The sequence below is a fragment of the Leptodactylus fuscus genome, chromosome 5, assembly GCF_031893055.1.
Source record: "Leptodactylus fuscus isolate aLepFus1 chromosome 5, aLepFus1.hap2, whole genome shotgun sequence".
Classification (NCBI taxonomy): Eukaryota; Metazoa; Chordata; class Amphibia; order Anura; family Leptodactylidae; genus Leptodactylus; species Leptodactylus fuscus.
Genome location: NC_134269.1, coordinates 49,842,249 through 49,854,089, shown reverse-complemented (window position 1 = coordinate 49,854,089; position 11,841 = coordinate 49,842,249).

The window sequence follows — 11,841 nt, the reverse complement described above, 5'->3', positions numbered from 1 at the left end:
CCTTTATCCCAGCCACTACAACTTTGGCATGTTGACCTAGACTGTATACACATTTCTGAACTGGTCATGAAAGGCTTTTTATTATCTATATATTTTCTCAGTCCTCTTCTTTAGAAGAACTGCTGCTGTTTCTTAAGTAGCAAAGATGCACTTTACCAAAGCTGTTCATCCAGAAACACTGTCTATTTAATATGTCCTACGTATTGTACAGATTTCCTGTCGTCGGCGAGTGCTAGGAACCAGTGTGTCTAAAAAGTACAGGCTGGTATTAGGGATTCAATAAACTTTCCATGGCTTTCATGAAAGCATTTTGGACTTTGTGGCTGTCCCTGCTGTGCACAGATCTGTTATGTATGTATATAATTTTTAGATTTCCTATCCCACCTTCTATGCATGGTTAAGTGATCCGGTGTGGTGGTCTGAAGCAATACAGTTTTTGTCAATGGTTACACTGCAAGAACGTGGAATGGATTGGTCTGCAGGAAGTCTGTTGTAGACAATTCATGTATGCAGTTGTGTTATACCACCAGCAGAGGGCGCCATTACTGAACCATATTTTTTGGCATTCTGCTTCTGAGCTCTACTTTTTAACCAATGAGTTGATATAAATTCCTGTATTTTATAAGTGTTTTAGTTGTCACTCTTACACATGTTAAATGCACTTGGGCAAAACTCCTCAAAAGACTTTTTATTGTTCACGTGGTGGGAAATATTGCTGTGCTATGCTGAACAAATACTGATGTTCTCCATCACTAAAATAGAGGCTTTAAGACAAACCTTTTATCATGGCTTAGTAGGGCTCCACGCTTTCCCTGACACTTTTGTAAGTTACATCTGGTTCATCATTATATTTCAGTAGCGTTACAGTAGCTGAATGCTTGGCTAAGCTGACTCCCATCCCCCACCCTCTACAATACACATGCATGCTCAGCTGAGCATGCACGTGTTCTGTATGAGGGGACGGATAGAAGTGCTCTCATGTATTTTCAGCTGCAACTTATCTTCCTGGGGGGGAAAATGGGGATCATGAATCTTTAAATTCAACAAATTCAGCCGACATAATTGCCAGATGACAGAAGGTTAGGGTTTTCTGGTGGAAAAAGAATTGCAAGTCATCATGTGATCCTAGCAATAAACTAGATGGATTTTATGCAACAGTTGTTACTAGGACAAAAGGGAAAAAAATATATACAAATGTTCAACACTTGCACAGCAGAAACTTCTGTATAATCCCGGCTACAAGACTCCTGTATCTGCCAAATCCTCTGTTTTCACTTATCTATTTTAGTTCTTGTATATAAGGCTGGTCCATGAAATTGTGTGTAAATGATGAGAATGCATTGGAGATCTGTCAATCGTGATAGGCTAGTCTTCTACTCTAGAACTATAATAAAGGACTCTTGTAAGGTACCTGTGTATTGCAGCTTCTTGGCTAAATGTAAATAATTTTATTTATATAGCGCCAACATATTCCGCAGCGCTGTACAATATGTAGGGTTCAAATACAGACAGAAAGATACATTACAAAGTCATTTCACACACTGGGACTGAGGGCCCTGCTCGCAAGAGCTTACAATCTATGAGGTAGAGGGGGTGACACACGAGGTAGCAGGGGCGGCATTGCTTATACAGGGGATCAGATAATTCTGTAATAGAGGTGACTGTCATTACACAAACATAAAACTTTATGAGCCATCACCAATCGTGTCCTTTATAACATGTGGATGGAGCTTGGACCTATAAAGTTAGCCTGAGATGGCATCATATCATGTGGGGTAATGTGGGAGCGGGGACAGAGGAAGGTTAAATTTTGGGGATTCTAATTATATTACGGAAGGGTTTATTAAGGGTTATAAATATTCCACTTGGCATGATGACGTCTTTAACTCTGCTATAAAAAAAAAAAAAAAAAAAAAAAAGGGGGCACAAAAACCATGGCTGACACGATCAGTTACATGAAGATGTGCTGACTGTGCTTTCTGCAGAACGTGTTGGCATCTGCTGTGTCTCATGCCTGTTCTCTCCAGTTGGAAAAAGTGCCCCTTCCCCAGATTCCTTCTCTGTAAGACAACTGGCTGGAGCAGGCACCTCCCTGCTGTGCCCTGGCTGCCAAAAGGGTGTTTTGGTCAGGTCTGAGCTAGACAGAATTTGGGGTGTAGTTGGGGGATTAACAGCTGTGACTTCACAATAAAACTTAATGGTTTGTACCAAGTTTTGAAGTTCTGCCATATTGATGGGATAGAGCAGGGGTAGGGAACCTTTGGCTCTCCAGCTGCTGTGAAACTACAACTCCCAGCATGCTCCATTCACTTCCATGGGAGTTCCAAGAACAGCAGAGCAAGTATGCATGCTGGGAGTTGTAGTTTTGCAACAGCTGGAGAGCCGTACGTTCCCTACCCCTGCGATAGAGGATAACAAAATGATTATCTTTTAAAGGGGCTCTATCACTAGGAAAAGTCATTTTTAACTAATCACACCTTTGCATAGCCTTTAGAAAGTCTATTTCACACCTACCTTTTGTATGTAGATTGCCTCAGTGGTTTCTGAATAAGTCAGTTTGTATTCATATGCTAATTAGACTAGTGCACGATAGATGGTGCACACCTCTCTCTGCTGTTTTCTATGGGAGACTGCTGCTGATGATGATAACTCAGCTTCCTGTTTGCTTCACACACATAGAAGATAATAGGAGAGATGAGTGCTGCTGGGAACTTCCTGAGCTGGCTGGAGGCTCATTAGCATATGAATATAAACGGACTTATTCAGAGACCACTGAGGCAATCTACATACTAAAGGTAAGTGTGGAGTAGCCTTTCTAAAGCCTATGCAAGGATGTGATTAGATAAAAATGACTTTTCCCTGTGATGGAGCCCCTTTAAGACAACTTAGTCTCATTTAATAGAGCATGAGATTCTGGACAAACATATAATGCCTATAGGTGCATCAGCCATAAATACCTTGATTCTCCTCATAGCCTCCACACATCTGCAAACTTCTTTCTCTGTGCACTGGATTGAAGATTCTCCTCCTCTCACACCTTACAATGTATGAAAGTTCTACTTATGTGCTTGTATCTACTTCTGCCTGCTTGGGTTATCACACATTTTTTATTTTTTATTTTTTTTAGGGTTTATGTATATTGCAGGCAGCATTAGCTTGTGCATCTTTGTTGCTAGGACTGTAAGGAAAATCATCCATATGAGAAACAATACAGACCCGTAAGACTTTTATTATTATAGATCCATACAATACTGCTTTGTGCATGAACCCTATTGGTGTCGTTACATCATTGAACATGTTTATAGCAATGGCCATATTTAGGGTCCAAATTTGATCATGGATCTCTGTGTTGCAGGTAGTTGGGGTCATTAGACTTGCACTCAGGATGGGAAATGTGTTGTAGTATAGACGCTACAGTTGTCTGAATGAGGCCCAATCTGGTTCCACATTCTCCCTGCTCTTATTGGCTTTATGGCCCCTTATTTCCTGTGCTGAATGTGTTTTGTTTCTTTTATACAAGTCAGGGCTGATAGTAAGAATGTTTTTCATCCAGTTCTAGAGATATCTTATATTCGCCTGTACTTGTGTATGGTACCTATAGCGGAATGATTGTAACATGTACATGATGTAGGAACTGCCCTATTCACATACGTATTGCAATGTATCTGTCATGGTAGTGAAGGTGTGAATTTGGTCATTATTTTCTAAAATGGACTTGACAAGAAATAATTGAAGTTGTTTGTGGTGACATAAAATTCTCAGCAAGAGCCAAGCTGCCGCTGCAGCTACATGGGTGGTCAGCAGTGCCCAGGAAGGGGCTATAGAGATTAAAAATGGGTTATTATTAGAGATGAGCGAACAGCATTCGATCGAGTACATGTTCAATCGGATATCAGGCTGTTCGAGATGTTCGATTCGAGTCGAACACCAGGTGACAAACTCACTAAAAAATTCAATTCCCCTCCCACCTTCCCTGGCGCTTTTTTTGCACCAATAACTGCGCAGGGGAGGTGGGACAGGAACTACGACAACGGAGGCATCGAAAAAAAAATCGGAAAAAGCAATTGGCTGGCTAATTCAGGTGACCTACAATTTATACGAATAGTGGATTTAATATCCAGTTCGTATGAGACTGTCAACTATGTGACTGTGAGACAGGGATAGATGTACAGGCAGGTATAGCTAGGGATAACCTTTGTTTAGGTGAGTGCCACTCACACAGCTTTTTGGGGCTCCCTGGCATACATTTTTCCTCCCATTCCGATGATTCCGGAGGTATTGGCGAAACTCAGGCAGGTCCAGACCTCGGCAATAGTGATCATGCCGTTCTGGCTAAAAAGGGCATGGTTTACCGACCTCATCCTTATGAGTCGGGGGAACTACTGGAGGCTTCTAACAGTCCGAAATCTGGTAACTCTAAACAATCGGCCGTGCCAGGGCCTGGACAAGTTTAACCTCACTGCCTGGAGGTTAACAATGCCGTATGTGGAGAAGGAGGATTGTCCCAGGGAGTGCTATGGACCTTAGCACATTCAAGAGCAGAATCAACTAATCAGAGCTACCAAAGGATTGCCCGGATATTCCGGAATTGGTGTACAGGTAAACAACGCAACCCTAACAGAAATTCAGTCTTGGAGTTCCTACAAGACGGCCTAGAAAGGTCCCTGAAGGTCCAAGTTTCAGCTCTGTCTGCTCTCCTGGAGACCAGATTATCACAAGATCCTATCATCAAACAATTCCTAAGAGGGCCTGCTAGGCTCCGCCCACAAGTGCAGCCTCCTGTCCCTACCTGGGACCTAGCTGTGGTTCTACAGGGGCTCTGTGCTCCTCCCTTTGAACCCTTATCTGAAGTGGATTGGAAGTACCTGTCATACAAAGTGACTTTCCTGCTGGCAATAACCTCCGCTAGCGGCCTCCGTACCCTTTTTAACCTTCTTTCCAGACAGAGTACAGTTGAGGTTCGTTCCAGGATTCTTGCCAAAGGTACCCACACTTCAGAACATCAACCAGGTAATTGTCTTACCGGCCTTTTTTCCCTCTACCACCTCTGAGTGGGAGGAGAAGATGCACAAGTTGGACTTGGTGAGAGCATTACGGCTCTACCTGGAGCGCACTGCGCCCTTCCGAAGATCAGAGAATTTGCTACTCAACGTGTTTGGCCACAATAGAGGTGCCAAGGCATCCAAACCAACTCGGTCAAGATGGATTAAGGAAGCCATTACCTACTCCCTTCGTGCTCAAGATCTCCCGGTACCAGACTTTGTCCGTGCCCATGCCACCTAAGCAGTGGCAACATCTTGGGCCGAAAGGCGGTCCCTGTTCTTGGAGCAGATATGTGCCGTGGCTTCCTGGAGTTCGCATCTAACTTTCGCCAAGCATTATAGACTGGATTGGCGGACAACGGAGGCTACAGCGTTTGGACATTCTGTGTTGGCATCAGCCTGCCAGGATCACCCACCCTAGGGTAAAAGCTATACTTGCTAAATCCCCAGTTGTGCTGCTGTTGGGCGTAGGGGGAATGAAAGATTATGAATGATAATCTGTTTTCCCTTAGCCCAAGCAGCAGCACAAGGCTCCCTCCCGATGCTGTATTTGTACTATTTTATATTATTTCTATGAAATATACACTGTACTTTATACTTGCTACTAACACAAGGGGGAATTGGTCTTCCGACCTCTTATAGGGGTCAAAGCTGTTAGGTAATTAAAAATTCCACCTGTCCTAACAGCTCATAGGGGCAGAAATACCCCAGTTGTGCTGCTGTTTGGGCTAAGGGAAAACAGATTATCATTCATAATCTTTCATTCTTCAGGTCGGTGACATGTTTGTCACCTTACATCTAAGAGACGCCTATCTTCACGTCCCAATATTTCCTCTCTACAGGAAATTTTTAAGATTAGCCATATTTAGGAACGGAACTTGGTGCCACTTTCGGTTTTCAGCACTCCCGTTTGGTATTTCTTCGGCCCCCCACACCTTTACTGAGGTAGTGGCCCGTTTGTTGCAGCCCATCGACTCCAAGGACTGTTTATCGTCCTTTATCTGGATGACTGGCTTCTAAAAGCCCAGTCAGAGGAAGTTCTCTCCACGCTTCTACGATTAGCGGTAACCTTCCTTAAGTAGTTGGGCTGGATGATAAACTGGCAAAGTCAGTGGTGGTTCCATCTACCCGCATTCAATTTCTGGGATTTATTCTGGACTCTCAGAAAGGAAGCCTCCCTGCCCCTCCTCGCAAGGAGAATTTCAGTTGGGGAGGTCACCATCTTTCTGTGGTTCAGCAGGTAACCATCGGGACCGCGATGCAAGTGCTGAGATTGATGTCTGCGGCCTATGAAGCAGTTCCCTGGGCCTTGTCGCACATGCGCCCTTTACAGAACGAAATCCTGAGAGTTTGGAACCACAGCCTTCAGGGGCTGGACAAGCCAATCCAGTTATCTATCAGAACCCGTCAATCACTTGAGTGGTGGTCTCATCTCAAAGACGGGATGTCCATGGTCCAGCGGTCTGGTCCCTGTTGACAACAGATGCCTCCCTCCAGGGGAGTGCATATGGGGGAGACCCCTGTGAGAGGGACCTGGACTCTGCTGGAGAGAACCCAACCTTCAAATTGGCGCAAGCTCACTGCAGTTCATCGAGCACTACAATATTTTTGCCCCTCTACTCCGCGGCAAAGCAGTGAAGGTTTGATCGGACAATAATAACTGTCCTTTATTTGAACAAGCAGGGAGGAACCAGATCTCCTTCCCTGCTCAGAGCAATAAACCTCATCTTTGCTTGGGCAGAAGACAATCTGACTCACCTCCAGGCGGTCCATATCAAAGGTCATCTAATGTACTGGCGGATCAGCGCAGCAGAGGCCTTATGGTGTTAGGCGAATGGTCCCTCAACCAGGAGGTGTTCATTCAACTTACCCAGATGTGGGGTCTCCCCGAGGTGGATCTGATGGCCACCAAATGCAATGGCCATCATACCGTTCTGGCCAAAAAGGACATGGTTTCCCACCTCATTCAAAGAGACCAGCTCTGCCAGGACCTGAAACGGTTCAACCTGACAGCCTACTGGTTGACCACTCCCTGTGCGGATATAGAGGATTGTCTCAGGCCAGCTGCAAGACGATAGCCTGTTCTAGAGTAGAATCTACAGACAGAAGTTGTCAGCGGATTTGCTCTATCAGAATTGGTGTTTGAAAAGCGACTGGAAAAATCTTCATTGGATTCTATTCTGGAGTTGCTACAAAATGGCCTGCATAAGGGCCTTACTCCTGCTAGCTTAAAGGTCCATGTTGTCGCTCTATCTACTTCATTGGGTATTCGGTTATCCCAGAATAGTCTAATCTCGCAATTCTTGGAAGGAGCTTTGACCTTCTGTTCAGATTCCTGTTCCGCAATGGGAGTTGGCTAAAGTTCTTCAGGGGCTTTGTGGTGCCCCATTTGAACCCCTTCAGGAGGTAGTCCTGACGTACCTAACCTATAAGGTATCTTTCCTCCCAGCCATAACCTCTGCTAAGAGGGTTGGGGAACTCTAGGCCTTACGCTGGGTTCACACCTGCGTTCGGGTCTTCGTTATCAGAAGACGGAAACCTGTCATGCAGAGTCCTGTCGTGAGCACCGGTGAGCATTTTATGCTCTCTGTGGCGAAAGTTTTTTTTTTTTTAATTTAAACTGGACACAGAGTACTGCATGTCCGACTCCGTGTCTGGTTAAAAAAACTGTTTCACCGCCGAGAGCATAAAATGCTCACTGGCGCTCAAGGCCGGACACTTTTCAAACCCATTCAAATGAATGGGTTTGAAAGAGTCCTGTAGGTTTCCATCTCCTGACCTGTTTTGTGCAGGAAACTGAAACCTGCGGAATGAAGTCCCAGGCGCAGATGTGAACGAGGCCTGAGCAGCCTCTGAGGTTTTCTGCTGAAGGTGCCATCCCGGCATAACCTAAACCAGGTGATTTCTTTACCATCTTTTTTTTTTTTCCTCTCCTACTTCCAAGGAAGAGGAGAGATTGCATACCTTAGACCTGGTAAGAGGCCTTTGTATCTATCTGAAGCGTACTAAAACCTTCAGGAAGTCTGAGAACTTACTAATTTCTCTGGACATAATAAAGGGTCTAAAGTCTCCAAGACCACCGTATCCAAGTGGTTAGAAGTAATTCTTTGCTCTTTTCATTCACAGGGTTTAGCTGCTCCTGATGTTCCATGTGCTAATTCGACCAGAGCAGTCGCTACTTCCTATGCTGAGAGGCATTCTGTGTCGCTGGAGCACATATGTGCTGCCGATACCAGGAGTTCTTACCTTACATTATGTAACTGACATTTATTAAAGAGGACCTTTCATGGTTTGGGGCACAGGCAGTTCTATATACTGCTGGACAGCTGACGGTGCACTGAATTCAGCACACTTGTTGGCTTTCCTGATCTGTGCCCCAGGTAAAGCGCTATCGGTCCCGGTACAGTAGCTCTTTACAGTCAGAAGGGCGTTCCTGACAGTCAGTGAGGTATGTCCTTCTTCACAGCAGCGCCTATCGCGCTGTGCTCTGAGACCGGGGAGGAACGCCCCCTCCCCTCCTGATAATACTCATCAATGGGCGAGCACTGTGAGCAGAGTGAGGGGGCAGGAATACCCCACGTGTTGTGCTGCTGTTTCGGACTAAGGGAAAACAGATCATCTATATAATCTTCAGGTAATATCATTATGGTGGTGGTCTGACACCCAGCACCCCCACCGATTAGCTGTTTTCAGCACCGTGTATGCTATTGTAGCTTCGTTCCTATTCAATATCACTTTTTTTTTTTTTTTTTAAATGCTTTTGAAAAATGAAAGGTTTTCTGTAACTTACTAATTGATGACTGCTCCTTAGGATAGGCCATCAAGTAAAGACTGGGCAGGGTCCAACATCCAGGCCCCGGCCGATCAGCTGTATAAACATGCTGCATCGTTCTTGTGAGTGGTTCAGTCTCTTCATTCTCTATCTTCCAAGCACTGAGCCATCCATTGTATAGTGGTTGTGCTTGGTATCGCAGCTCAGCGCATTCTCTTGAATGGCACTTAGCTGTGGTCAGACCATGGGACCAATGAACATGATATCACATGGCCTGTGAAGGTGAAGCAGGTCTTGGGGAGCACCGCTGCCACTTTAATATTTTTTTTAAGTCTTGGAAAACCTTTTCAAATAGGTATTACTGCCTTACACATTTATGGCATAACCACAATCGAGGATGTAGCTCTAGGGAGTGCAAAGGTAGCAGTTGCTTCCGGGCCCTGGAGGCTGAGGGGGGCCTAACATAAGACACCAGTATATGGTAAGTGGGGCCCCATTACAGATTTTGTATGAGGGCCCAGGCGCTAGTAGTTAAGTCTCTGGCCATAGTCCACTATGATCTAGGATTGGTTTTGTAGAATGGTGACAGGACATAGGAACAGCCATAATACAATCATATAAAAGCAACTGAAGGCTTTGACTAACAGCAAAACGGAACACAGACAGCGAGGGACAGGAAAAACTACCAATACCTAGAATGTAGGGTGTATTCAAACAGTGGCCTAGACCACGGACCCCTTGGGCCTGGGGTGAGACTGTTACCTCTGCACCCCTGATGGCTTGGAGCATTGCCCCCTCCTGTTAAATCCCATGTGCTAGTCTTTACAGCAATGACCTCATTCTTGACACTGGGCTTTCAGTAAGTGATGCGGCATCTTGTGACAATTTAGCAGCTAATGGATGTCATTACATAGAGCACGAGATAACAGAACTGAAGCTGGATGAGAAATATCCGTGTAATTGGTAGCTTAAGACATAGGTCTTACATAAGCCAAGTGACCCCATCATAATGGCGCTGTCTTCAATTACAGGTCAAACCCTCTGCATGCTGGCAAGATTAGTACATAGGGCAACAGTCTGTGCCCTGCCATGTGCCAGCGGTAATGCAGACAGCGAGAGGAGCTGAGGGCAGCTTATTACTGCTATTGGATCTGCAGGGGGCAGATGCTGCTCATTCCACTGTCTGCTCAGTGCTAGGCTGGGTCTTAGCTAATTATGGTGCTCGGCTCCAGTCTGGACCCCCACTTATTTACACTGGCAGCTCCTGGCACAGAGACATACAGCAGACGTTACACATTCTGCCAGCAGTTTACACTAACATGACATCTCTCTGCTCTCATATTACAAGCACAGGGATACAGTCCAGATAGAGTTAATAAAAGCTGCCCTCTAGTACACCAGGGAATTTCAGTACAGGAGCGCTTGTTTTACGACTGGAGAGTACAGAACAGTAGCCACGGGCACCCCGAAATAGTCGGCTATTAGAAGTGTAAAATAAGATGTAACATTCTGCAGATGCAAAACACGGCCATAGGTTGTATTATTAGCCCAGCGCCCAAGTAAGCAGACTCCAGAATATACACTGCTCCGAATTAGACAATAGCCGATTTATTTCTGATGTATATAAATGTCCAGAGGCAGAAAGAAAGCCGTGTATGACATAGGACTGTATGTCTGTAAAAGTTTTAGCCATTTGTGGACAAAATGCCAAAGTATGAATGCTTATAATACAAAAAAATAAAATAATGGAATATCTTTGTAAGATAAAATTAATTGAATGAACATTCGGTATGGCTACCCCTTGGTGGAGGAGTCCTGGAAGTGATAATATGGCTCCCACAGAGCCCTGAGCTCAACATCACCCAGTCCGTCTCGCTTTTCACCCTATGCTCTGTAGAATACATTAATGCAACACTCAGGGGGTAAAATTGCTCATGTAGCAGACCATCGCAAAATGGCGGCTAGGGCATGTGCAGTCGGCTCTGTCCAAACCCGAAGAGACAGATTCAATTGCGCATGTGCGAGATCTGCTATCAGTACAGTGCTGCATCTGATGCCTGCGAAAGGCAGAAAATCTGGAGAAGTGTCAACACAATTAGCTAAGGAGTAGCGGAAGATTATGACGCGGGGGTGTTCAGAGCACAGAGAGAACGCCCTGATGCTCGTAATTTGTATAACAGAAAAAACGGATGTTATCAGAAATGGTAGGGATGAAGAAAAGACTGGAAGGTAGGAGGAGAACAGTCTTTTTAAAGGCTATTCCAACATACCATTAGTTAAGAAGGTGCTTTTCTAATGATAGACTCCCTTTAAATGTTTTAGCAAATTCTATTAGATCTACATTTACCATTTCAGATTAACATCAAGGGTATTTACTAACCCATTTATGCCAGTTTTCTCTTGTAGATGGATGTAGATGTGGTGCCACTTTGTTGGTTTTGCGTTTCACTTACCAGTTTTGACGAAAATAGAACAGGCTGAGATGCCTTGACCTCACAAATTTGTCAGATCTGTACCAGTTCCTGACTGGCATCGATATGCTTTCTGGCATATGGGATGTCCTGTGCCAATGGCTTAAAATTCCCAACAATTTAGGTTTCTCTCACGACAGGAGAGAATTTGATTAAGACTGGTCCACTGACCCCCACTGACTAGGACCGGGTGAAGTGGTTTACATGACCACCCCTTGTCTAATCATTTACTGGGTGACGCTTTTTGGGTGTATAGCTTTTTTTTTAATGTAGATTGTGAGCCCCATATAGGGATAATAATGTACATTTTTTTTCCTATCTGTATTTCTTTGTAGAATGGGAGGAAATCCACACAAACACGGGGAGAACATACAAACTCCTTGCAGATGTTGTTCCTGGTGGGATTCAAACCTAGGACTCCAGTGCTGCAAGACTGCCGTGTTAACCACTGAGCCACTGTGTTGCCCCTGCCAAGGTAAAATGATGTAGATTTCCAGGGCTGGATGAGTATACTGTACATGCTCTGTACAATGTAAAGAAGACAAGACAACCGGCA